Source organism: Micromys minutus (genome assembly GCF_963924665.1).
Source record: "Micromys minutus genome assembly, chromosome: 19".
NCBI lineage: Eukaryota > Metazoa > Chordata > Mammalia > Rodentia > Muridae > Micromys > Micromys minutus.
In genome coordinates this window covers 52,438,157-52,463,831 of record NC_137954.1, presented here as the reverse complement: position 1 = coordinate 52,463,831, position 25,675 = coordinate 52,438,157, and positions in this window count along the sequence as shown.

The window sequence follows — 25,675 nt, the reverse complement described above, 5'->3', positions numbered from 1 at the left end:
GTCACAAGACTATATTCTTAGTCCTGGGTTATTAATGGTTTAAGGTCCAGGTGTACCACACTCTGACAGGGTGATATACATATATTTTTTTCCTAAGAAGGATTGAGGCTTTCAGTTTTTGGCCTTTGTTTTTCTTGAGCTTCATATGGGCTGTGAGTTGTTTCTGGGGTATTCAGAGCTTTCTGGGGTTGGTATCCAATTATCAGTGACTGCATATTATATCTATTCTTTTGTGACTGGGTTACCTCTAAACAAAAAATTCTCAGTTGAGGAATATCGAATGACTGAGAAGCATCTAAGGAAGTACTCTATATCCCTAGTCATCAGGGAAATGCAAATCAAAACAACCCTGAGATTCCACCTTACACCAGTCAGAATGGTTAAGATCAAAAACTCAGATGACAGCAGATGCTGGCGAGGATGTGGAGAAAGAGGAACACTTCTCCACTGCTGGTGGGGTTGTAAACTGGTACAACCACTCTGGAAATCAGTCTGGCGGTTCCTCAGAAAATTGGACATAGTCCTACCTGAAGACCCAGTTATTCCACTTCTCGGCATATACCCCAAAGATGCTCCAATATACAATAAGGACACATGCACCACCATGTTCATAGAAGCCCTAATTATAATAGCCAGAAGCTGGAAAGAAACCAGATGTCCTTCAGTAGATGAATGGATACAAAAATTGTGATATATTTACACAATGGAGTACTACTCAGCTATTAGAAACCATGACTTTATGAAATTCCTAAGAAAATGGATGCATCTGGAAATGGCTTTTTTTTAACAAAGCAAATGATATGGCTAAATACTGACCTTTAGCTTGTTAATTCTTGTTTATCAAAATGCAGCACATAAAAAGTGGAAGTAGGATCTGCAAGACCCTACAGAAGGTTCCCACCGTTAGGCCTATGCCTGTCATGCCAGCCCCTGGAAGATAGAAGCAGCAATAAGAGTCTCGAAATCTCTGGTCATAAAGTTTGTCCAACAAGCCCATCACTGCTAATCATTCTGAAACAGCCTCCCAAACACTGAACCAAACATTTAAATGAGCCTAGGAGAGCTGTTCTCACTCAAACCACCACAGCATTCATTAAGGCCTTTCTCTGAATGTTTATATAAAAGCAGGTGGGTGCACATTATAGTAATGTGTTCTTGTTATTATAGGTTGATGAATAAAGAGTTCAACCTTCACAAAAAAAAAAAAAAAAAAAAAGAAAAGAAGAGAAAAAAAAAAAATTCCAACCCAGACTCACCTACATAGCAAGTTCTAGATCAAACTGGATTGCATAATGAGACCTCATTTGAAGTAGACAAAATGGCAAACTACAGTAACTACAACATGAACAATAAGAAAACATGAGCCTGACTTTTAAAATGTCCAAAGATCAGACATATGAGCCTGTCCAAAGGGACATCTCAGGGGAAATAGTGCTTCCTACCACAGTGGAGAGAGCCACCTTCCACAAGTTGTCCTCTGACCTCCATGTGCACAATACTCAACAACCATACAAATACACACATAACAAAAAATGGGTATGTGAGAATGCTCAGACTGCTAACTGAAGTATTTATTAACCAATAAAAACTGAAAGCTGTGCTCATCAATAAGCAGGGGAGGATAGCCAGGGCAGAGTTACACAGCCTCAACAGGGCAACCTCTGGCGCAGAAGAACCCACATTTATAAAACATCTCATATGAATTTTAAAATGCTATATTCTCTCAGATACATGTTTAAAATGCATTACAACTAAAAAAAAAAAAAAAAAAAAAAAAAAAAAAAAAAAAAAAAAAAAAAAACAGCGAACCAACAGAAAACACAGAACAAGATTAATAGCTAGAGTAAGAAGTATGACACCTGGTTTCTAAAGTTGTATAGATCAGAATTTCTTCTCCCTTGACCATCTCACCTCTGGCCCATTACATGCTGATAGGAATCCACCAAAACAACAACCACAACAACATAAGCAGAGCAAACAAACAACCCAGACCAATTGAAAGCTGCAATCATAACAGAAGTTGCTGTAAGTTCCTGAGATGACAGGGCTTATGTGCCATGGTGACAACTGTTTCCCAGCTGAACAAATACAAAATTAATGCAGGAGTCTGTTGGTCCTAATTTTTGATAGGATCCTTAACTATATTTTCTGTATATCTTCACGGCTTAAAATATCTTACCTTTAGGCTTATACTCTAGCTTGGGAACCAGACTGTTGACCCAAAGATAGAGGGATGAATCTTTCTGAATAGGTCCCCCGCTGGGTGGGAATTATATCGGAAAATGAAATCGACTCACACTTAGATAGCCTTGAGATGAGAAACGGCATCTCAGCCCGAGGGTGAGATATTCATTAGACCCATCGGGAAAAAGCTAAGTGTGGAATCACAGGAAGCTAGAAAAGAAAGCAGTCCTTAGACACTAACAGATCAAATGTTTACCCTCAAATAGTGGCACAAAGTAAACTGGCAAATCGGAGAAGGATAAATCCGGAGAAGCATTTGGATCCTCCACTGGAGAGCCCATCCCCACTCCTGGCCCATGGGTAAGAGCCCCAGGAGCCTTCAGTGCCTGCTCTGCTCCCTCCACCGCCTGACAGATGGGCTCGGCCACCAACCTTTCTTTACACCTGCAGCATCCTATTGTTTGCTTTCTTTTCTTATAGAGAACGCTTTCAAATAACTTCAACAATATTTACCTTTCACAGTCTGAAGTCTTCTCAGGTTTTTTTCTTTCTTTTCTCTCTTTGTGAAATCTTTTAAAATATTTCTTGGCTTGAGTTATTTCTCTGTGTTGGCTGACCATCTACTGGGGAGAAAGACCCACATGTTTCTCTGGCGTTTCAATGTGTTAACCAGTCTTAAATACAAACAGACAGATGTGCCTTCCTCCTCTTCTAGCACGGTGCCAGTGCCTAGAGTCTCAAAGACTTTCATGCTTTCTCCTTAGCTCCTATATTTTTAAAGATTAAAAATAGGTACTTTTTAGTGTAGTATGAAATTGAAATTAGCTTAAAGAATGTTAGGATATATTCAGATCCCGAATTAATAGAGAGATATGAAATATTTAAATTGCTTCATTTAATTTATGAGGCTCTTTTCACAGATACATCAAAATGCTAAGTATATGTCTTACCCTATACCAGACTGCTTGACCAAAATTATGATATCTATATATCTTCAAGTCTAGCAGAGTATCTTCTGGAGAGTAATGATAAGGTTTCTTATTTAACCCACCTTTTTGACATGGGTCAAGTGTCATCCAGTCAGTACACTGTGTCTTCAGCTGTATTTAAAGTACCTTAGAAATTGAGCCGTCTATTGTTCAGTATCAGAGAGAAATAAAGTAGAGATCTTATCATATAAGATTCAGCTGCTGCATTTTTAGCACAAAGCTTGAGCAGATTTTTGAGGAGCAGGAAGTGTGAGGACCATCTACAGTCCATTCCATCCATCACCCGTGTGCTTTCCTGGTAACTATCTTTCAGGCACTCCCTATGTTGCTGTACCCCTCTACTGATAGTTCCTTTGGGGGAAACATCACTAATTTTCCAGGAATACATGTGATCTTACCCAAGCCAGTCAGAACATTTCCCAGATGAAGAGAAGGAAAGAGTAAATAACACCATTGGCTACCGTAAGAAAAACAATTGACATTTCCTAGAACTATGTGAGTGTCTATGTTGCCATTTATTTTACTTCAGAACCTCATCAGATCTCCACTGGAGCACCTGTGCACCTCTGTGATGGTTAACCTTGAAGATCAAACTGACTGAACTGAGCAATCCCTTCGAGATTGAAAAAGCCACCTCATACTTATGAGAGCATTTCCACAGGAGAACAGATTGTGAAAGCTCTGATACAATCACTGGTTAAAAACTAGCAGAGATAGGCAGATGGGTGCCTCATTAAGGCATTATTGAAGTGTGCCTTGCCCTGGCTCTTTGCTAACTTTACTCCCCTCTGCCATGAGCTGATTTGCTCTGCTCCCAGGATCTTTCTTTACCATGATGGATGGATGCCTATGAATTCATGACTAAAATACATCTTTTCTATGTTTTTAAACATTTAAATTAAAATGTAACTAGACTACTTTAACCTTCCCTTTCCCCCCTCAAACCCCATGTTGCTCTCTCTCACTCTCATAGTCAATATTCCTTTCATTGCTTTTCCACATGGGACTGGAAGAGATCAAGCTCATTTTTGACTCAGCATTTGTACCCACTCTTTTATGCTTCAGACAATCTTTTTATGGGGAAGACCATTCTTTAAAAATTACTTTTCAAAAAGTCATACCCACAGCCACTCTTGTCTAGAGAAATTCACCAAATCACTAATTTTCCATCATAATTCTAGAGTTGATGTCTGTAAGCACCTATTTTTAAAAGTGTCTCCATTTTATAAGTAAAGATAACATTCGTTACTTCAATGAATGAAATATCAACGCCTCAGAAAATGACGATGGAGAGGAAATTTAAATGAGCAGCATGGTGACTAAGTCATGCAGTTGCAGTAAGTGGCATTTGCAGGTTGGTGGTAACTAGCAGCTCTCTGGTTGAACTTGGGGTCTGCACATCAGGAAAGAAGTAATCCATGACACCAAAAAGCCATCTTTCCAGAGCTAGCGATGTCACAAATATTAGAAAAGGACCTACTGCCACCACTTTGCTGGACCAGCATAATTTTTTAGAACATTCTAAATTGTATCCTTATTCCTATAGAGAACTGTAGCTACCACCCATCATCAGAGAAGCCTTTCTTTATAGTAAACAGAGTATTACAGAAAACCACAGCTGAAAATGTGCTAGCACAACTTTAAAACTCTTAAAAACAGACAAAGAAATAAACATGTTTCTAAAAAGAAAATATTAACATGGCCAATAGATTTCTCTAAAAGTTATTGATCATCAGGGAAATCAAATCAAAGCCACAGTGAAATAACATTTAACCCAAAACGGGTGTTATCAAAAATGGTAAGACTTATTTGTAGGTAGGAAATAGTAGAAGCTGTTACACTACACAGATTAAGTAAGTAAGACATCATACAGAACAGTTTTTAAGGAATCCAAGGAATGAACATAGAGCTAACATGAGACCCAGAAGTTTCACTACTGGATATCTAGCAGGGAGCAGAAGAGCCATTGCTCACTGCGACACTCCAAACAGTGCAAGAGAAGGAAGCAACCCAAGTGCCCGTCAAGTGATGGAGGCTAAATAACATATTCCAGTGACACTTACTCAGCCAGGGAAGAAATGAAAGCATTGTTTGCAACAGAACTGGAGATCATCATGTTAACTGAAATGACCCAAGCACCTAGGAACAGGCAGTGCTCCACCTCACTTGGGAAACACAAAACTCTGGCTGGAGAAAGCTACAGTAGAACATTGGTTGCCAGACACAGGCATGATGGGTGGATGATGACTACAGTTAGATAGGAGTAAGATATTTCAGTGTGCCATCGCACAGAAGGGTAACTGAAGAAAATACTTTCATGTTGAACATTCCTACAAACTAGAAGAATGGGTCTCGAATGCTTTCATAACTCACATTTGAGATATGCTCAATTTGGTTTAAGCATTATTTAATATATATCTGTTAAAATACCACATATTACTACATTAATATGATATATATATATATTTGTACACTGGCTAAAATAAATTTAATTTATGAAATATTTGAAAAAAGAAAATATATTAAAAAAATAAAACCACAGCTGAAATACAATGTAAAGATCAACCATCCATGGGGAGTCCAGCTGTAATAAATAAGTCTAATTCATAGTTCCAGCATGTAAGACAAAGAACGGCATGGAAAGAGTGTAAGAGCTGGAATACTTACTAGTAAGTCTATGGTAAAAATGGCTTTCCTAGAAGTGAACATATAATATGGGAAGCAGGGAGACATGAGGTCTCTTCCCTAGACTAAGAACTACAGGCAACTAATGACTGTTGAGAGAGGGAGAACTAGCCTCTTCCGGGAGTGAGGACCTTTATTGGCTGTTCAATACAGAGTAGTAAGTAATATGTACTCCAGTGGGTTGTTGTTGGATTAGAGGAAATAACAATGTGTGTTAAGTGGTGAGGACTGTACCTTAGGTACAAATTGCTTCTATATATTGGATCACTACAGATTTCATAATTATTACAAAATTTGAAATGGATATACTGTACACTCATTAAGTGATGACATCTGGTTATAAATATCAGATGTCAGGATTCTTGAGATTATTATGACAGAAGACTATCTGAGTATACTTTGTAACTTTATGACTCTCCTGAAACATCTTATGGTGTTATGGAAGGCTCACTATCAGATGATATTAGGATTTTTTTCTGATTTCCTGAAACCATACATACCAACCACAAAAATGTACTTAGCAGATTGTATTTATGTATTTGCATATACATACATCATGCATACATACACACATACCAACAATAATTAAAGACAAATAGGCTATTACCATGAGAGTTAGTGGAAGACATAGAGTGGTTGGAGAGAGAACTTGGGAAGAAGTAGAAGGAGAGATGTAATTCTATTTAATTTAAAAATGTATTTGAAAATAAAAACAATAAAATTCAAAACAAAACATAAGCAAGATTGAAATATTGAACTAGGAAGTTTCATCTTTATCAAATTTAGGTCTCAATTGCTGAGACTGTTTGCTTGATGTTATGTACTTTGTGGTGGGTGGGCACGGTGTCAACACCGTTAGTCACAGTGCTTGGGAGGCAAAGGCAGGTGGATCTCTATGAGTTGGAGGCCAGACAGGTCTACATCACAACTCCGGAACAACCAGGAAGACGTAATGAGTCTTCTCTAAATAAAAAACAAATAAATAATTCACTTTATCTGGAAAGGTAGTAATGTGGGAAAAGTATTTCAAATAATAAAGTATAATTTCTGAAAGCATTGAAATGTTGCCACTAGCATTGTAGCATAAAAAATATCAGAGAAAAGGGTGTTAAATCTGGTCTGCATAGAAGTGTCATATAATGAAGAACTGAGTAAGGCAGATTGTAGATATCTAGATGACATAGGAAACAGCATTGTGATAACTAGGTAATGAAAACAGAAATTAAAAAATGTCATTAATGTAAGGTTTTGTTTTTCCAAGAAAGAAGTCCATTGGTAAAGCTTCCTAAAAAACAAAAGAAGTTGTTTGTTGTTTCGAGGTGAGATTATAGATAAATTATGAGTTCAAATACTTCTAACCTAATGCAACGTGAATTTAAGTTGTAGTAATTTCATCATGAAATAGAAGGGATAAAATTGGAAGATGACTTTACCATGAACTGTCAGAGAAAGATGTAAGGTAGCATGAGAACAGGTGTGGTTGCACATCTGAGTGCCGAACAGTAAACCCTGGTGATGCCAAAGGAACCTTTTCCAAGCCACGTTTACATCATGGCATATGTTAAAGCAATTGCCTATTTCACCATTGGGGGAAAGTTAGTAGTAGGCAGTCACAAGATGGCTGAACATACTGGGTAAACAGATAGCAAAGTAGTTAGGAGGTGGTTGTGAGAGATTCTGACTCTAACAATGCTTGTAAGACATTCCTAAGGGTCTCATACTTGAACTCTTACACTCTACCTGGTGGAGCTTTCTGGAAACTTTAGGAGGCAGAGTCCTGATGATTTGCCAAAGGTAGGACTTTGCTAAAGGTTTTATGTTGTGCTTTGTAGGAGAATAACCTCATTTGGCTGAATGCTTTGTCCCAAGTTAGTGGAACTGTATTGGGTTAGGGTTAGGAGGTATGGTCTTGTTGGAGAAGGTTTGCCACTGTGGGTGGGCTCAAGATGAAACACAAGCAGTAGATTACATAGGAGAGGAAGCTGCTCACTCCACAGAGGACAAGAAGTAGACAACATGGGAAAGACTGGGCTATGTGTGTCTTAGTTATTGTGTTATTGCTATGACAAAGCACTATGCCCAAGGCAACTGTTATAAAAGAAAGCATTCAACTGGCACTTGCTTATACTTTTCGAGGGTTGGTCCATGATCATCAAGGTGAGATGCATGGAAAAGGAGGTTGTCTTATTAGAAGAGAAATTTAAAAAGAGCCTCAAACACATCAGAGTAGGAAAAAATTTTCCTGAACAGAACACCAGTGGCTCAGGTCCCATGATCCACTATAGACTAATGGAATCTCATAAAATTGAAAAGCTTCTGTAAGGCAAAGAACACTGTCATCAAGAAAAAACTACAACCTACATATTGGGATCTTTAACAATCCTACACCTAGTAGAAGATTAATATCCAATATATAAAAAGAACTCAAGAAGTTAGACTCCAGAGAATCAAATAACCCTATTAAAATGGTGTGCAGAGCTAAACAAAGGATTCTCAATTGAGGAATATTGAATGGCTGAGAAGCACCTAAAGAAATGTTCAACATCCTTACTCATCAGAAAAATGCAAAACAAAACAACCCTGAGATTCTACCTCACATCTGTCAGAATGGCTAAGCTCAAAAACTCAGATGACAGCAGATGCTGGCGAGGATGTGGAGAAAGAGGAACACTCCTTCACTGTTGGTGGGGTTGTCAACTGATACAACCACTCTGAAAATCAGTCTGGCAGTTCCTCAGAAAATTGGACATAGTACTACCTGAGGATCCTGCTATTCCACTCCTGGGTATATCCTAAAAGAAGCTCCAACATATAATAGAGACACCTGCTCTACTATGTTCACAGCAGCCTTGATTGTAATAGCCAGAAGCTGGAAAGAACCAAGATGTCCACACAACTGAGGAATGGATACAGAAAATTGTGGTGCATTTACACAATGGAGTACTACTCAGCTATTAAAAACAACTTTATGAAATTCCTAAATGGATGGAAGTAGAGAATATTATCCTAAGTGAAATAACCCAGTCACAAAAAATCACACATGGTATGCACTCACTGATCAGTGAATATTAGGCAAAGAGATACTAAGTAACAATATCTGACCTGTAATCAGATCTCTTCCAGTTCACAAGTCAGCATTTGAATAATACAAGGATAATTTTACACAGTGTACAAAGACATTACTCCAACAAACATGTCTATCTTCTAGGTGATTGTTGGTGACATTGTGTAGGAGGTAAGCTGAAGGTCCTCATAAGGTCTCTGCTCACTTTTATTGTTGAAACTCAAAGCAGTTTTATTTTTGTGTACATGGGCATAGATTCAGTCCTTTGATCAAATACATATCCATGCAAACCAGGAAGCTTTGCAAATCTTCAGCTGGGGAAGGAACCGTGGCAATTCCAAGATCCCTGGCTCTTGGCCTTGGGTCTGAGTAATGTAAGATTCATCACATTTAGTACCTTACTAATTAGTACTTTATTAGTTAGTACCTTACTAGTTGGTACCTTACTAGTACCTTCCTAGTTATTACCTTACTTGTTAGTAACTTTTCATTCCTCTCCTCTTACATTACAGTTTTTTTGTGATGAATAATAATGACTATGTGTGAGAATATAAATGTGCAGTAACATCCCATATGATTCCAATCTCTCGCTTTCACTCACTCACTCACTCACTCACTCACTCACTCACTCACTCACCTGGCAAAATTCAGAAGGTACAGCTGAAGTTTTTTAGAAAAAACTTTTTAAGACATCAATTTGAATGTCAAACATCAAATCAATGTGACCCTCTACACAACTGAAACCTAAAAGTTTCCTAAGACTCTTATATGAATAGAATGACCTAGTTTCAAACATACACATACATACATACACATGTGTCATTTGAATGAAGTTCTGGGCAGTTGAGCAGAAGAATAAATTTAATGAAAAAAGCAAACCTAAACTCAGTAAAAGAGCAGGCCATCCAACCCAAATGAAATCATCCAGTGGCCATGCTGAGCTTCCCAGGCCTCTGTGGAAGTGAGGGGTGCTGAAGGTCTGGCAATCACCTGACTTATCAGAGTCCAAGAAGCCAGTGTCAAAGCACCATGTGGCCCCAGAAAGGACTTAGGCAGTTTATCAGGTAGCCCTTTTCTAAGGACACCTTCAAACTTTCTCATCCACCTTAAACCAAGTTTCCTTCACAAATGTGTGTTTCATGGGATTCTTCATGAGTTTTGCTTTTGAATTTGCTCTGGGTGTGGGTTAGGAATTCTCCGTTGCACTTGCTATTCCTTTTAATTTGCACAAAAGCATCCTATACAAACTCCAGAATCTCTTGACAATACTGTCCCCATCAGCACTTACAGTATAGACAACACATATAAACAGTACCTGTCCCTGTCACAACACCCACTCCTTTTTGGACATGAGATGTGTTATCTTGGAATGGTGTTATAAACAATACAATTTTGTCCCCAATGCCAAATTATTACCTTTAATTAATTTCCAAGCTAAGTGGAATGACCTTATACCGCTTCTCAGAATATAAAACGCTAGAATACTAAGCCATGTCTTCCGTGTCTCCCCTCTAGCACTCGCCATGATGGATGGAAAGCACAGCAGGTACACAATGCATAAAGGACGAATAGCTTATAGAATTATCCAAGAGGGAGGCAGAGATGCCTGTCTCCCTTAGTGCATTAGGTCCCCTGATAGCACTGGAGATCAAAGGGGGTAGAAAATACCACAGAGTGGCCACATAGAACTGAACTGGAGTTTTGGTAGGTGGTTTTCATTTCTCTTTCTGTCCTTTATTACCATCTTACCTCCTTCTGTAAGAACCTCTTCTGCCAGTCCACCTTCATCCCCTGGGGACTCCACCAAACACTGATGTGAAGTCAGCTTTACTCTTCCTTTGGAGTCTCTCAGCCCTCGCTTTTAGTCTGTTCCCAGTCTTTTGTGCCAGCCTCCAGTACCTAGAGATACTTTGTACCTGGTACCACCAGGAGCCAGCCAGAGCTGGGAATCAGGCCGGTGATTCACTCCATAGTCCCTGTGCTATGCTAAGACCTCTCCATTCTCTGGACAAAGTAAAAATCAATGACTTTGCTGCACCGTGATGTCACATACCTCCACTCTTGCCTTCTTAAGGATTGCTCACATAGCCCTGCCCACTTCCATAGTTACCCCCATGGCTACCACAATCACATCTCTCAGCCTGGGAGAACCGTGCACAGAGATTTGAGCATCTCACCCTAGTAGTTACGTTCATTCCAGTTGTGATACCTTTGCACCCCTACTCAGGTCCCTGTTGCTTAAAGATCTAAATGTTTGCATTTCTCTGTACATTTCCAATTAGGGATTTAGTGAATTCTGTGTACCTTCCCTTTTCCCCATCAAAACTGCACCCCAGTAGCTAAGGACTTCCTGGAGCCCTGTACACCTTCCCTAGTTAGCACTGTCAATTTCTTCTTTGATTATAGCTCCTGCCACCTAGGAAGTATTTCCATTTTTCTCTATGGATTGGAGAAAATGGATTTTACTTCTATTTAAGCAAGAAGTAGAATAGGCCTTAGAACAGAACTGCTAAATACATTATATATTAATTTGGTAAATATATTTTTAGAATGTATCACTATATGGGCTGGACCTAGGCATCTCTACACATATGCAGCATATGTACAGCTTAGTCTTCATGTGGGTCCCAATCACCTGGATCAGGGGTGTCCGAAAAGCTGTTCCTGTATGTGAAATATGTTCTTCTAGCTGGGCTCCTTGCATGGGGAGAAGATGTGCCTACCTTTTCAGAGACTTGATATACCAGGGTTTAAAGGATACCCAGGGGGCCCCACCATCTCTGAGGAGAAGGGGAGGGTGAATGGAAAAAGAATTGTGGGATGGGATAACTGGGAGTGGACAGCAACAGAGAGGTAAAGTGAAAAGAAACAAGCAAAAATTTATAAAGAACACATGAAGTTTAAAAAAAAAAAAGAATCTCTCCATTCTCATTCAGCCCTGTAGCACTCTGCTTTTCCCCCAAATTTTTATTTACTGGTGACTCCAACTCTTGGTACAAACCTACAGACTTTATGACCCCTTCATTCATGACTCTCTAGATTATTCTTTGTCTTACAGCAGCCCATTTGAAAGAATCCTTCCTCCAACCACATCTCTAATTCTCTAAGGACCTAAGGATCACTTTATTCTTTTAAAACCCCTCTCAGCCATTTGTCCTCTCCTGCCTATCTTTCATCTTCTCTGCCACTGACCAACCTGAAAGCACACTATCTACAGATTAGAAGAAAAGATCACCAAGAAGACACTACAGTTCAAAATATTTATGCACCAAACACTAGGGCAAAGCAAGTTCATAAAAGAAGTACTACCAATGCTAAAATTGTAAGTTGGCCCTAACACACTGATAGTGGGAGACTTTAATATTCAATTCTAACTAATAAACAGGCCATCTAGACATAAACAAAATAGAAAAATGCTGGTACAAATGTAACTGGAGGAATGGGTCTCTCTATGTGTGCATATGTATCAGAGGATAGCATTGTCTGGCATCAATGGGAAAAGAGGCCTTTGGTCCAGTGACTGCACCTCTTTGCATTGTTGGGGAATTCGAAGATACTGAGGGGGAGAGTGTTATTGGGAGAGGGAGCACCTTCACGGAAGGAAATAGAGGGGGAGGGGGGATGGGAGCTGGAGAAAGAGGATAGCATTTAAAATGTAAATACAGAGCGCATATAATAAAATAATAATAATGCAAAAAAGAAAAATGCTGGAATTAAATAATGTTATAAATGAAATGAACCTATCAGGTATTTACAGAACATTTCACCTAAACAAAAAAGAATATACATTCTTCTTAGCACCTCATGGAACTTTTAACTAATAACAAATACAAATAACAAAACTAATAACATACATGTATAAAAATAATTTTTAAATCTATTTTTCCTTCTGGCCCTTTCATTCCTATCAATAACAATTCTGGAGGAACAGCAGAGATCCAGGGACACAGGCCTGGTGAGAAGGCTTTCTGAGTAGCTGGGGAGCAAAGAGATCTCTGCTCAGCCCACTGGAAGTGTGCCTACCCCCGCTTGGTTCAGGGAACCAGGAACCCAGCATTGGACTGTTCCCAGCCAGAGGTCTTTGGGTGCAGAACAGGCGCTCAGGATATCTGACACCAAAAACACACAGAGATCCAGGAACACAGGAGAGATAAAAAGGGAATGGCAAGAACCAATCACTGACAACAAGAGCACATATAAACACAGACAAAAAGAAGCAAGAGGAAAGCAAAAGAACGTACCCCAGAGAAACCAAGACAACCTGGCAACACGATAACCCAGCTCTCCCATCACAGCAAACAGTAGAGTGCCAAACAGTCCAGAAAAAGAATACTCAGATCTGAAATCATACCTAAGGATGATGATAGAGATCCTTAAACAAGAATGGGAGGAACAGGATAAACAATTAGAAGCTTTTAAAAAGGAAACAAGAAAAACACTCAAAGAACTCAAAGAACTAAATGAAAACAGAACCAAAGAGATGAAAGAATGGAAGAAGGAATTTGAAACAGAAATTGACACACATACACACACACACACAAAAAAAAAAAAAACACTAAAAGAGACAACCCTAGAGGTAGAAAACCTAAAAAAGAAATCAGGAGTCACAGATGCAAGCATTTCCAACAGACTACAAGAGATGGAAGAGAGAATCTCGGGGGACAAAGACAACAGTGAAAACATAGACAAAACAGTCAGAGAAGATGCAAAAACCAAAAAGCTCCTAACGCAAAATGTCCAGGAGATCCAGGACACAATGAGAAGAACAAACCTAAGAATAATAGGAATAGAAGAGGGCAAAGAATATCAACGAAGAGGTACAGTAAATATCTTCAAGAAAATCGTAGAAGAAAACTTCCCTACCCTAAAGAATGAGATGACCATGAGCATAAAACAAGCCTACAGAATTTCAAATAGGTGGGACAAGAAAATAAAATCCTCCCGACACGTAATAGTCAAACGCCAAGTGCCCAAAGCAAAGAAAGAATACTAAAAGCAGTAAGGAGAAAAGGTTATGTAACGTACAAAGGCAGACCAAACAGAATCACACCCAATTTCTCAACATATACTTGAAAAGCTAGAAGAGCCTGGACAGATATCATGCAGACCCTAAGAGAGAACAAGTGTCAGCCCAAGCTGCTATACCCAGCAAAACTCTCAATCAACATAGATGGAAAGACTAAGATATTCCAAGACAAAACTAAATTTATACAATATCTGAACACAAACCCAGCACTACAAGAAATTATAGATGGAAAACCCAATACAATGAGAGGAACTACATCCTAGTAAAAACAAGAAAACTACTAAGCAAAAAAACCAAAAGAAGAAAGGAACACAGGCACAATTCAACCTCCAAAAGCAAAAATAGCAGGAAACAGCAACCAATAACATATTCCTTGATATCTGTTAACATAAATGGACTTAATTCCCCAATAAAAAGATATAGGCTATCAGAATGGATACATAAAAAAAAAAAAAAAACCCAGCATTTTGCTGCATACAGGAAAACCATCTCAGAGACAAAAACAGACACTATCTCAGAGTAAAAGGTTGGGAAAAACACTCCCAAACAAATGGCCGCAAGAAGTAAGCTGGACTGGCCATTCTAATATGGAATAAAGTAGATTTTCAACCAAAACTTATCAAAAAAGATAAGAAAGGACACTTTTTACTCATTAAGGGGAAAATATGTCAGGAGGAACTCTCAATCCTTAACATATATGCTCCAAAAACAAAAGCACCTATATTCATAAAAGAAACCCTACTAAAGCTCAAAAAATACATTGTGCCCCACACAATAAGAGTGGGATACCTCAATACCCCACTCTCACCAATGGACAGATCATGGAAACAAAAACTGAACAAGGAAACTGTAAAACTAGCAGAGGTTATGAACCAACTGAAATTAATAGATATCTACAGAACATATTATCCTAAAACAAAACAATACACCTTCTTCTCAGCACCTCTCGGCACCTTCTCGAAAATTGATCACATAATTGGACACAGAACGAGTCTCAATAGATACAAGAAGATTGAAATACTCCCATGCATTCTTTCAGATCACCATGGTCTAAGGCTGGTCTTTAATAACAACAAAGACAAAAAAAGCCCATATACACATGGAAACTAAACAATGCATCATTAAAAGATAACATGGTCAAAGATGAAATAAAGAGAGAAATTAAGAATTTAATAGAATTCAATGCAAACGAAAACACAACATACCCAAACCTACGGGATGCAATGAAAGCATTACTGAGAGGAAAATTCATAGCTCTGAGTGCTTACAAAAAAAAACTGGAGAGAGCATATACCAGCAACTTGACAGCACAGCTGAAAGCTCTAGAACAAAAGGAAGCAGATGTACCCAAGAGGAGTAGAAGGCAAGAAATAAAACTTAGGGCACAAATAAAACAAGTAGAAACAAAAAGAACCATTCAAAGAGTCAAAAAAAAAAAAAAAAAAAAAAAGAGCTGGTACTTTGAGAAAATTAACAAGATTGATAAACCCTTAGCCAGACTAACTAAGGGGCAAAGAGAGAGTACCTAAATTAACAAAATCAGAAAGAAAAGTGGAGACATAACAACTGAAACTGAGGAAATTCAAGAAATCATCAGATCCTACTACAAAAGCCTATACTCAACAAAGTTGGAAAATCTGGAGGAAATGGATAAATTCTTAGACATATACCAGATTCTAAAGTTAAATGAGGACCAGGTAAACCATCTAAATAATCCCATAACACCTAAAGAAATACAAGCAGTCATCAAAAGCCTCCCAACCAAAAACTTCCCAGGTCCACATAGGTTCAGTGCAGAATTTTATCAGACATTTATTGATGACATAATACTAATACTCTCCAAACTATTCCACAAAATATCATCAGATGGAAAACTACCTAACTCGTTTTTTGAGACCACAATAACCCTTGTTCCTAAACCACACAAGGACCCTACAAGGAAAGAGAACTTCAGACCAATCTCACTTACAAACATTGATGCAAAAATACTCAACAAAATCCTTGCAAACTGAATCCAAGAATATATCAAACCGATCATTCTCCATGATCAAGTATGCTTCATCCCTGGGATGCAGGGATGGTTTAACATATGGAAATCTATCAATGTAATCCACCATATAAACAAACTCAAAGAAAAAAAACCACATGGTCATCTCACTAGATGCTGAGAAAGCATTTGACAAAATTCAACACCCCTACATGTTAAAAGTCTTGGAAAGAACAGGAATCCAAGGCCCATACCTAAACATAATAAAAGCAATATGCAGCAAACCAACAGCCAACATCAAACTTAATGGTGGGAAACTTGAAGCAATCCCACTAAAATCAGGGACTCGTCAAGGCTGGCCAGTCTCCACCTACCTATTCAACATAGTACTAGAAGTCCTGACTGGAGCAATTAGACAGCAAAAGGAAATCAAAGAGAAACAAATGAGAAAGGAAGAAGTAAAAACATCACTATTTGGAGATGACATGATAGCGTACTTAAGTTACCCCACAAATTTTACCAGAGGACTCCTACAGGTGATAAAGAAGTTCAGCAAAATTTCTGGATATAAAATTAACTCAAACAAATCAGCAGTCTTCCTATATTCAAAGGACAAACATGTGAAGAAAGAAATTAGGGAAAAGATACCCTTCACAATAGTCATAAAAACTATGAAATACCTAGGTGTGACTCTAACTAAGCAAGTGAAGGACCTGTATGACTAGAACTTCAAACCTCTAAAGAAGGCGATCTCAGACAATGGAAAGATCTCCCATGCTCATGGATTGGAAGGATCAACATTTTAAAAATGGCCATCTTACCAAATGCAATCTACAGATTCAATGCAATCCACATCAATATATGAACCCAATTTTTCATAGAGTTGGAAAGAGCAATGTGTAATTTCATCTGGAATAACAAAAAACCTAGTATAACAAAATCCATCCTCAACAACAAGAAAACATTTGCTGGAATCACCATCCCTGACCTCAAGCTATATTACAAGGAAATTGTGCTGAAAACTGCATGGTACTGGTACAGAAATAGGCATGTGGATCAATGGAATAGAATAGAAGATCCAGAAATGAGCCCTCACATATATGGTCACCTGATTTTGACAAAGGAGCTGTAAACATTCAATGGAAAAAAGAACAGCCTCTTCAACAAATGGTGTTGGTCCAACTGGCACTCGGCATGCAAAGAATGAAAATAGACCCTTTCTTATCTCCTTGTACAAAGCTCAACTGTAAGTGAATCAAAGATCTCCACATTAAACCAGGTACACTGAAACTATTAGATGAGAATTTATGGAAAACCTTAGAATTCATAGGCACAAAAGAAAATTTCCTGAACAGAACACCAATGGCTCGTGTTCTAAGGTCAAAGATTAACAAATAGGACTTAATGAGATTGCAAAGTTTCTGTAAGGCTAAGGACACTGTCAAGAATACAAAATGGCAGCCAACAGAGTGGGGAAAGATCTTTATCAACCCCATATCAGATAGCGGCCTAATATCCAAGGTATACAAAGAACTCAAGAAGCTAGACACCAGAGAATTAAACAACCCTATTAAAAAATGGGGTACAGAGCTAAACAAAAAGTTCTCAATTGAGGAATATCAAATGGCTGAGAAGCATCTAAGTAAGTGCTCGCCATCATTAGCCATCAGGGAAATGCAAATCAAAACAACCCTGAGATTCCACCTCATACCAGTCAGATTTGCCAACATTAAATTTCCAGATGAAAGCAGATGCTGGCAAGGATGTGGAGAAAGAGGAACACTTCTCCACTGCTGGTGGCGTTGTAAACTGCTACAACCACTCTGGAAGTCAATCTGGCGATTCCTCACAAAATTGGTCTTACCTGAAGACCCAGTTATTCCACTTCTATGCATATACCCCAAGGATGCTCCAATATACAATAAGGACACATGCACCACCATGTTCATAGAAGTCCTATTTATAAAAGCCAGAAGTTGGAAAGAACTCAGTAGATGAATGGATACAAAAATTGTAGTACATTTACACAATTGAGCACTACTCACCTATCAGAAACAATGACTTTATGAAATATGTAAGAAAATGGATGCATCTAATTAATATCATCCTGAATGAGATAACCCAGTCACAAAAGAACAGACATAATATACAGTCACTAATAATTGGATACTAACCTGAGAAAGCTTTGAATACCCCAGAAACCTCTCACAGACTGTGTGAAGTCCAAGAAAAGAAAAGAAAAGAAAAGAAAAGAAAAGAAAAGAAAAAACCATTATATTTATTCTTTACACACCAAGAAAACCTTGACTAATTCCAGGTTACATCCTGTTTTACATGTACTTTATGCTCATTGTAACTAGTAAGATCTTAATGCACACTATCAAACCTTAAAAAAAAAAAGAAAGCCACCACTGACAAAATTGTATTCGTATACTTTTATGCAAAAATGCTTATAATTTGTACATTTATTTTTGTTTTTTAAAATAAAGTTCTTCAATAAAAAACAATTCTGAAACTAATATTTATTATTAGATGCATAAGTCACAATATTTGGCTCATCCCCTAACTAGCTCATAACCTACTTAACTCATTTAAACTATTCTATGTCTACCATATAGTTTGTTACCTCTTCTTCAGTCTCAGCCCACGTCTTCCTTTGCTTCTCTACCGCATCTCTCTGCTGATTTACATCCATCTTCTCAGTCTGTCTCCGATCTCATCTCTCCTAGCTATCACTGTGTCTGTCTTTTATTTCTTACTATTTCCCAGAATCCTCTCTCTTTCTGCCAGTGTCCCACCTGCTATTTATTGTCTCTTCTTATTGGCCATTGGCTTTTTTTATTGACAGGTGAAATTTATAAGAGATTCCCTGTACATACTTGGACAATAAACAAGTGTCAAAGGGTACAAGAAAATTGAAATACCACTCTGCATTCTATATGACTATTATAAATTAAAGATGGGTATCAACAACAATAGAAACAACAAAAAATTTATAAGCTCATAGACACAGGATACTCACCACTACATGAAAAATGGGTCACTTCAAAAATCAAGAGGGAAATTCAAAAAACACTTTGGAATTGAATGAAAGTAAAAACACCACATACTTTAACTTAGGGGACACAATGAACCCAATTTTAAGAAACAAATTGAGGAACTATTATTAGCAACTTAATAGCACAACTGAAGGCTCTAGAGCAAAAAGAAGAAGTAATGCTGCCAAACTGAGGACATTGAAAACAATAAAATCCAGGAATAAAATCAGTAATTCAAAATATAACCAATCAATGAAACAAAGAATTTATCTCAGTAAATCACAAGATTATGGACCCTTAGCCAATTCAAGCCAATGGCAAAAAGAGAAGATCCAAATTAGCAAAATATGTGATGAAGATGAGGCTGAAATGAGGATGGAGGGAACCCCAAGTCTAAGGAATAATAAGATATACCTTACAAAAATTTGTACACTATCAAAATAAAAACTCTAAAGCAAAAAGATACAGTTTTTGATATAGATAACCTATTTAAACTAAATCAAACCCAGATAAACCTATATCCAACATCTCCCTAACTGAAGAGAAATGCAAAGCCCCACTGTAATCAAAAACAAGATAATAATGTCCACTTGTCTCATACCTACTTAAAGTCTCAAAGTCTTAGCTGGAGCAATTAGACAACTGAAGGAGATCAAGTTAGAAAACAGATAGGGAGGAAAAAATTCAAAGTATCTTTATTTGAAGATGGCATGATTTTATATACAAAAGACCCTTAAAAACTCTAACAGGAAGCCTCTGTTGCTGATTGATACTTTTATCAAAGTAGTAGCAGGATACAAAACTTACAAAATCAGAAGCCTTTCTATATACACGTGGGCTGTAAAAAGAATCAAAGAAACCAGGGAAACTAGACCTTTCACAATAGCCTGGAGTAACAAACAAGTGAAAGACTTGTCTAATAAGAAGCTTAAGATGCTGAAGAAATAAATTGAAGAGAGCATCAGAAGAAGAAAAGATCTACAGAGCCCATATAGTGAAAATGGCCATTCTATCACAAGCAACCTACTGATTCAGTTCAATCCCCATTAAAATTCCAATACAGAAATTGAAAACAATAATTTTTCACACAAAAATTAAAAAGACAATTTTCAATTGGAACATGGAAACACAAAACCACAGGACAGCTAAAACAATCCTGAATAATAAAAGAAATGCTATAGAGATCTCACCATCCCCAATTGAAGGCTGCAGTACAAAGAGATGCTAATACAAACAGTGTGGTGTTGGCATAACACCACACACCTTCATCAATGCAATAACTCTATACACCTATGAACATTTGATTTTTCAAAAGTAAGCCAGAAATACATATTTGAGTAAACACAGAATCTTCCAAAACTTATGATGAAACATCTGGATGACTACATGTACAAGAATTCAAGTAGATTTATCACCCTGAACAAAACTTAGTTGCAAGTGGATTAAGGACCCCAACATAAGATGAAATACTATGAATCTGATAAAAGAGAAACTGAGAAGTAGTCTTGAACTCATAAGCACAGGAAAGGGTTTTCCGAATAGAACACCATTAACACAGACACTAAAACCACCAACTGAAAAAAATCTGTTTAGAAAATATAATTCTCATCAGGCAAAGTGGCAGCCTACAGAATGGAAAAATATTTTTTACAAACTGAGGATTAATATTTCAAATATACAAAGTATGAAAACAATGTAGACATCAAGAAAACAGATAACACAATTTGAAACTGGGTACATATCTGGACAGATTTCTCAAATAATGATACACAAATTACTGAGAAATCCTTAAAGAAATGTTTAGTATCCTTGGTCATTATGGAAATGCAAAACAAAATTACTTTATATTTCATCTTATACCACTCAGGATAGTCAAGAGTAATTTTAAAAATGCCAGCTAATGCTGACAAGGCTATTAGAAAAGGTGACACTTGTTCATTGATAATGGCAATGAAAAATTGGATACCCAATTGGAAATCAGTCTGGTGATTGCTCAGGAGGATGGGGGTAGATCTACTTCAAGATTCAGCTATAATACTCTCAGGAATACCCACCCAAAGGACAACTTTCTACTACAGAGACTTTTGCTCAACCTTGTTCATTGTTACTTTACTTGTAATAGCCTGAAATTCTAAACAGTTTAGATACCATAGACAAGTGGATAGATGATAAAAATGTGAATTATTCCACTGTTAAAATAAATTTTAAAATTCGCCAGTAAATGGGTTGCATTAGAAAAATGTTATCCCACGTATGATTACCCACATCCCAAAGAACAAATAGTGTGCATATTTTCTTATATGCAAATGTTCACCTTTAAGCCTATGATAAGCATGTTATAATTCATATAACCACAGAAGTTAATTATTGAGTAAGAAAACAGGGAGGATCTCACAAGGAAGGGGAAGAACAAATATTACAGAGAGATGAGGGGGGATGAGAGTGGGAAGACTAAGTATCGAGGAAAGGTAAAGAGGCGCATACAACTAACACTTAAAGCCATTTGTAGAAGACTCTTAAAATATATACATGTATAAAAAATATAAAAACAACCATTAAACAACACAGGAGACAACACTTTACTGAGACATCTTTTGCCACCAACTGAATCATCCTATGCCAGGAATGGCTTACATCTAGCTTAGTTGTTGGTCAAAGGGGTCCCATGGAAGCCTCCAGACAATTCAAGCTATCGCCAAGCTACTGGTTGCACTAATATTTGAGCCTTTCACTGAACACAGAGACACTGAGTTAGTGCCTATCTAAAAACCTTCACCACATTGACTATCTAAGACCTTCACCCTATTGACTAGTTTTCATAGTACTGGAATTTACTCCACGCCCTTCCAAAGGAGAAAGGTTATCAACACTGCTACAAAGCCTGTAATCTACAACAATGACCTGCCTGCATGATATTCTGGAGCAATAGTGACACAAACAGTATAGGAGTAACCAATCACTTTCCCACTGGATGTAAGGGTAGTTCACAAGATGAAGTCCATGCCTGACATGTAACTGAGCAGCCAAGAACACGAAATTGGTACACATGGATCTATGAGAAAACCAAAACGACTTCTCTGCCAAAGGAACACTGCAATAAAATGACTCCCCGTAACATTCTGCTATGCCTATAGATCAATGCCTCATCTGTCCATTATCAGAGAAGCTTCTGCTTGCAGTAGATGGGAATGAAATGTCTTACAAATGAACAACACACAAGGGAGAAACTCTGCAATGCTGAGTTTTAAAGGGATGCCTTCATCAATGTCCTCCTCCAGGGACTCAAGAAGATATCCAACAATGGAGGTGGCAAGAGTGTAAGAACCAGAGAGTTTGGATGAATCCAAGTAAATGTTTTTCTGACAATAGACTGGGGTGGTCTTATGAACTTAGAGACTTTGACAACATGCACAGAACCTATATATGTTCAAGCCACATGAGGTCTCAATGCTAAGAGGGGGAAGTAGACATAAGCTCTCATCCCTAGCCATGAATATATCTCCTACTGTCATTTGCTTACAAAGAGAAAATTAGCTCTCTCCAATGGATTCTCACTGTGAACATTAAGCACATGTCATAGTAGGCCTCATGCCCTGCAGTAGATTCCCAACCTAAAATTAACTCAACTATATTTTGTAGAGTTTTTGTCTGATATTACTTTGAACATTTTTTATCTTATTGGTCTTTTCTTTGTAGATTATGATTTCTGATTTTGTGTTTTTATGTTTTATATTGTTTTTGGGTGTGTTTCTGATGTTTTCTCTTTGTGTTTTGTTCAATTCTGATTTGTTTGCCTTTTGATTGCTTTCTCTTTGTTTTAAAGTATCAATTTAATATAATTTAATTTGTTTAATATTATTTATTTTTTTACTGATTTTATTTTATTGCTTATTTTATTTATTTACATTTCAATTGGTGTCCCCTTCCCAGTCTCTCCTCTGCAAGCCCCTTATTCTCTTCCTCACTCCCCTTTTTCTCTTTCTAAAGAGAGAGAGAAAAAGCTGTAGAGTTGTTGGGGTATGCCTGTGGGGAGGAGGACCTGTGATGTGTGTGGATGAGAAAGGATAATCAGAATATATTGTATAAAAATTATTTTCAATAATAAGGATAGAAAATAACAAAAACCTTTCCAAAACGCCTCACAGCAGATCTGCCTTATATTTGCACTTCAATTTTAAAAAGTTGGAAGTATAATTTCTTTATCCCTCACTGGTACCTGATCACATAGAGTTTGAGCAAGAAATTAGCCTGAAGATCTCTGGCCAGTATTTGGACCATGTTATCAGTGTTCTGCTAATTTAACTTGGTAGTTGTTCAGATAAAAAAACCAAAAAACCCCCAAACCAAACAACAAACAAAACCATCTTGTATGCATACTATATTATATGGTACCTCACATTCAAGTGCATGAATACACAGCAAATAAAACCACATAAAAAAAAGAAGAAGTAACTGCAGACTAGGAAATGCTTCCGCTGCAAGAATGGCAGGTGTCTTAGTTAGGGTTTTATTGCTGAACAGACACCATGACCAAGGTAAGTCTTTTAAACAACATTTAATTGAGGCTGGCTTACAGGTTCAGAGGTGCAGTCCATTATCATCAAGAGAAGAGCATGGCAGCATCCAGGTAGACATTGTACAGGAGAAGTTGAGAGTTCTACATCTTCATCCAAAGGAAGCCAGGAACAGACTAAGAATCCTCAGGCAGCTAGAAGGAGTGTCCCCAAGCTCACCCCCAGAGTAACACCCTTCCTCCAACAAGGCCACACCTTCTAATAGTGCCACTCCCTGGGCCAAGCATATGCAAACCATCACAGCAGGAAAGCAGTCTCTGTACAGAAATGATTAGGAGATAATTAGCTAACGAGGTACTTAGTTACAATGCATTGCCCACATGTTGACCACTTGAAGGAAATAATCTTCCTCCTTATTTGTTTTCTGCAAAGAGATATGAAGGTTGAAACTTGGCCTGTATATGTAAATGGTAGCTATATTTTATAGGGTGCTTTTGCTGGTCCTGTTTTTGGCCATTTATTTGACTAAAGCAAATGATGTGATTCAAGCATTCGTCTTATCTAACCCAACCAGAGTAAACGTTTCCTGGGTACCTGGATCTAGCAGCACTGAATTCAAGAAAGAAGACCTGTCTTCAATGCACTTGGGACTCATGACAATGATCCTGTGTCTATGGCAAATAACTGCTCTAACTAATGATCACCACTAATGGCTGGAGAGAGATGCATCACTGTTCTGAAGGAAACTGAATAAGGTGAGGGAGGTGTCAAAGCTTGGCTTCTGAGAGGTAAAATTTCCACTGAACTAAAATGTAAGGAGAGAGGTTATGCCTGGTAAAGATGAGCAAACACAAAGGCTATTCATTGCTTTTCTTAATTTACTTCTGATGGCAACTAGCCTGATCCCTGTCCAACACAATATCACTTGACTGTGATAACTGTGTTGGAGTGTGACCTCCTTTGTAGCAGGTTTAAAAAGAACAGAAATCCAACAAAGAGATTGTTTCTCACCTTCCAAGAAACACAAGTGTCAGCTGGCCTGGCATGCTTCCCATACTGTGTGCAGTAACAGCCCTGTACTCATGAATAGCAAAAATGCTTCCATGTGTCTCAAGGTTAATTGTAAGCATGATGCTAGGAGACTGTATTAGTCAGATAGCACAGGACACATAGGCAGATCAAGGTCATCTCAAAGAGAAGGCTTATGTGACAGTTGTACCTCTTTCGAATATTAATTAAGTAATGTTCCTTCTTCTATACTAATACACTTTTCCATTTCTATTTTTTTAAAAATATTTATTTGTTTAATGTGTTTGAGGCTTTGCCTGCATGTAGGTCTATGCACCTCTGTGTGCCTGGTGACAAAGGAAGGCAGAATTGGGGGTTGGTTCCCCTTGGGACTGGGGTTGCAGTAATTTGGGAGTAATTGGAGAATCCCCTGGTTCTCTGGAAGGTCAGCCGGTGCTCTTAACAGCTGAATCGTCTTCCTTAGCCCTGCTTTAAAATAGAAAGCAACAGGCGCATAGAACCTGGGACCCAAACTTAATTCCCAGACTAGGTCTGAGCCTTTCTTAAACTTGTAAGTTCTTATTTGACAAACAATAGCACCACCATTAAATTACAAGGATGCTGGAGTCAGGCTACCTGGGTCCAAATCCTGCAGACCCTGCTTGGCCTGGCTGTGTGATATAGAACAGGTTGGATCCTTCCAACGTTAGCTCCTTCCTTTGTGAAGCAGTGGCCCAGTATTAGTGGTGGGACCATTAGGGAGTTCATCCATTTTCAGAATGCTCTCCATCAGAAGATGAAGCCCCCATTCTCCCTAATGCTGGAGAGTCAACTGTGACAGCAGTCCTCTAGGCATCGAGGCATCGAGAATATTCACCTTCACAAGATGCTTTAGTTCTTACATAACAGATTTTAAAAGCCTTGGGTTGAGGGCAGAAGAGAAAAGAGACATGGTCTCTTTCATACATTTGGTTTTCAGAAGGTTCAAAAAGGGAGAGAGAGAGAGAGAGAGAGAGAGAGAGAGAGAGAGAGAGAGAGAGAGAGAGAGAGAGAGAGAGAGAGAGAGAGAGAAAGGAAGGTCATTTTGCAGATGTCTGGCCATTTAAAGCCAACTTGTTGTCTGCTTGTTCCCAACAAGGGAAGAGGGAGAGCATTTTGAAAGCTCGTGCCTCCATTTGAG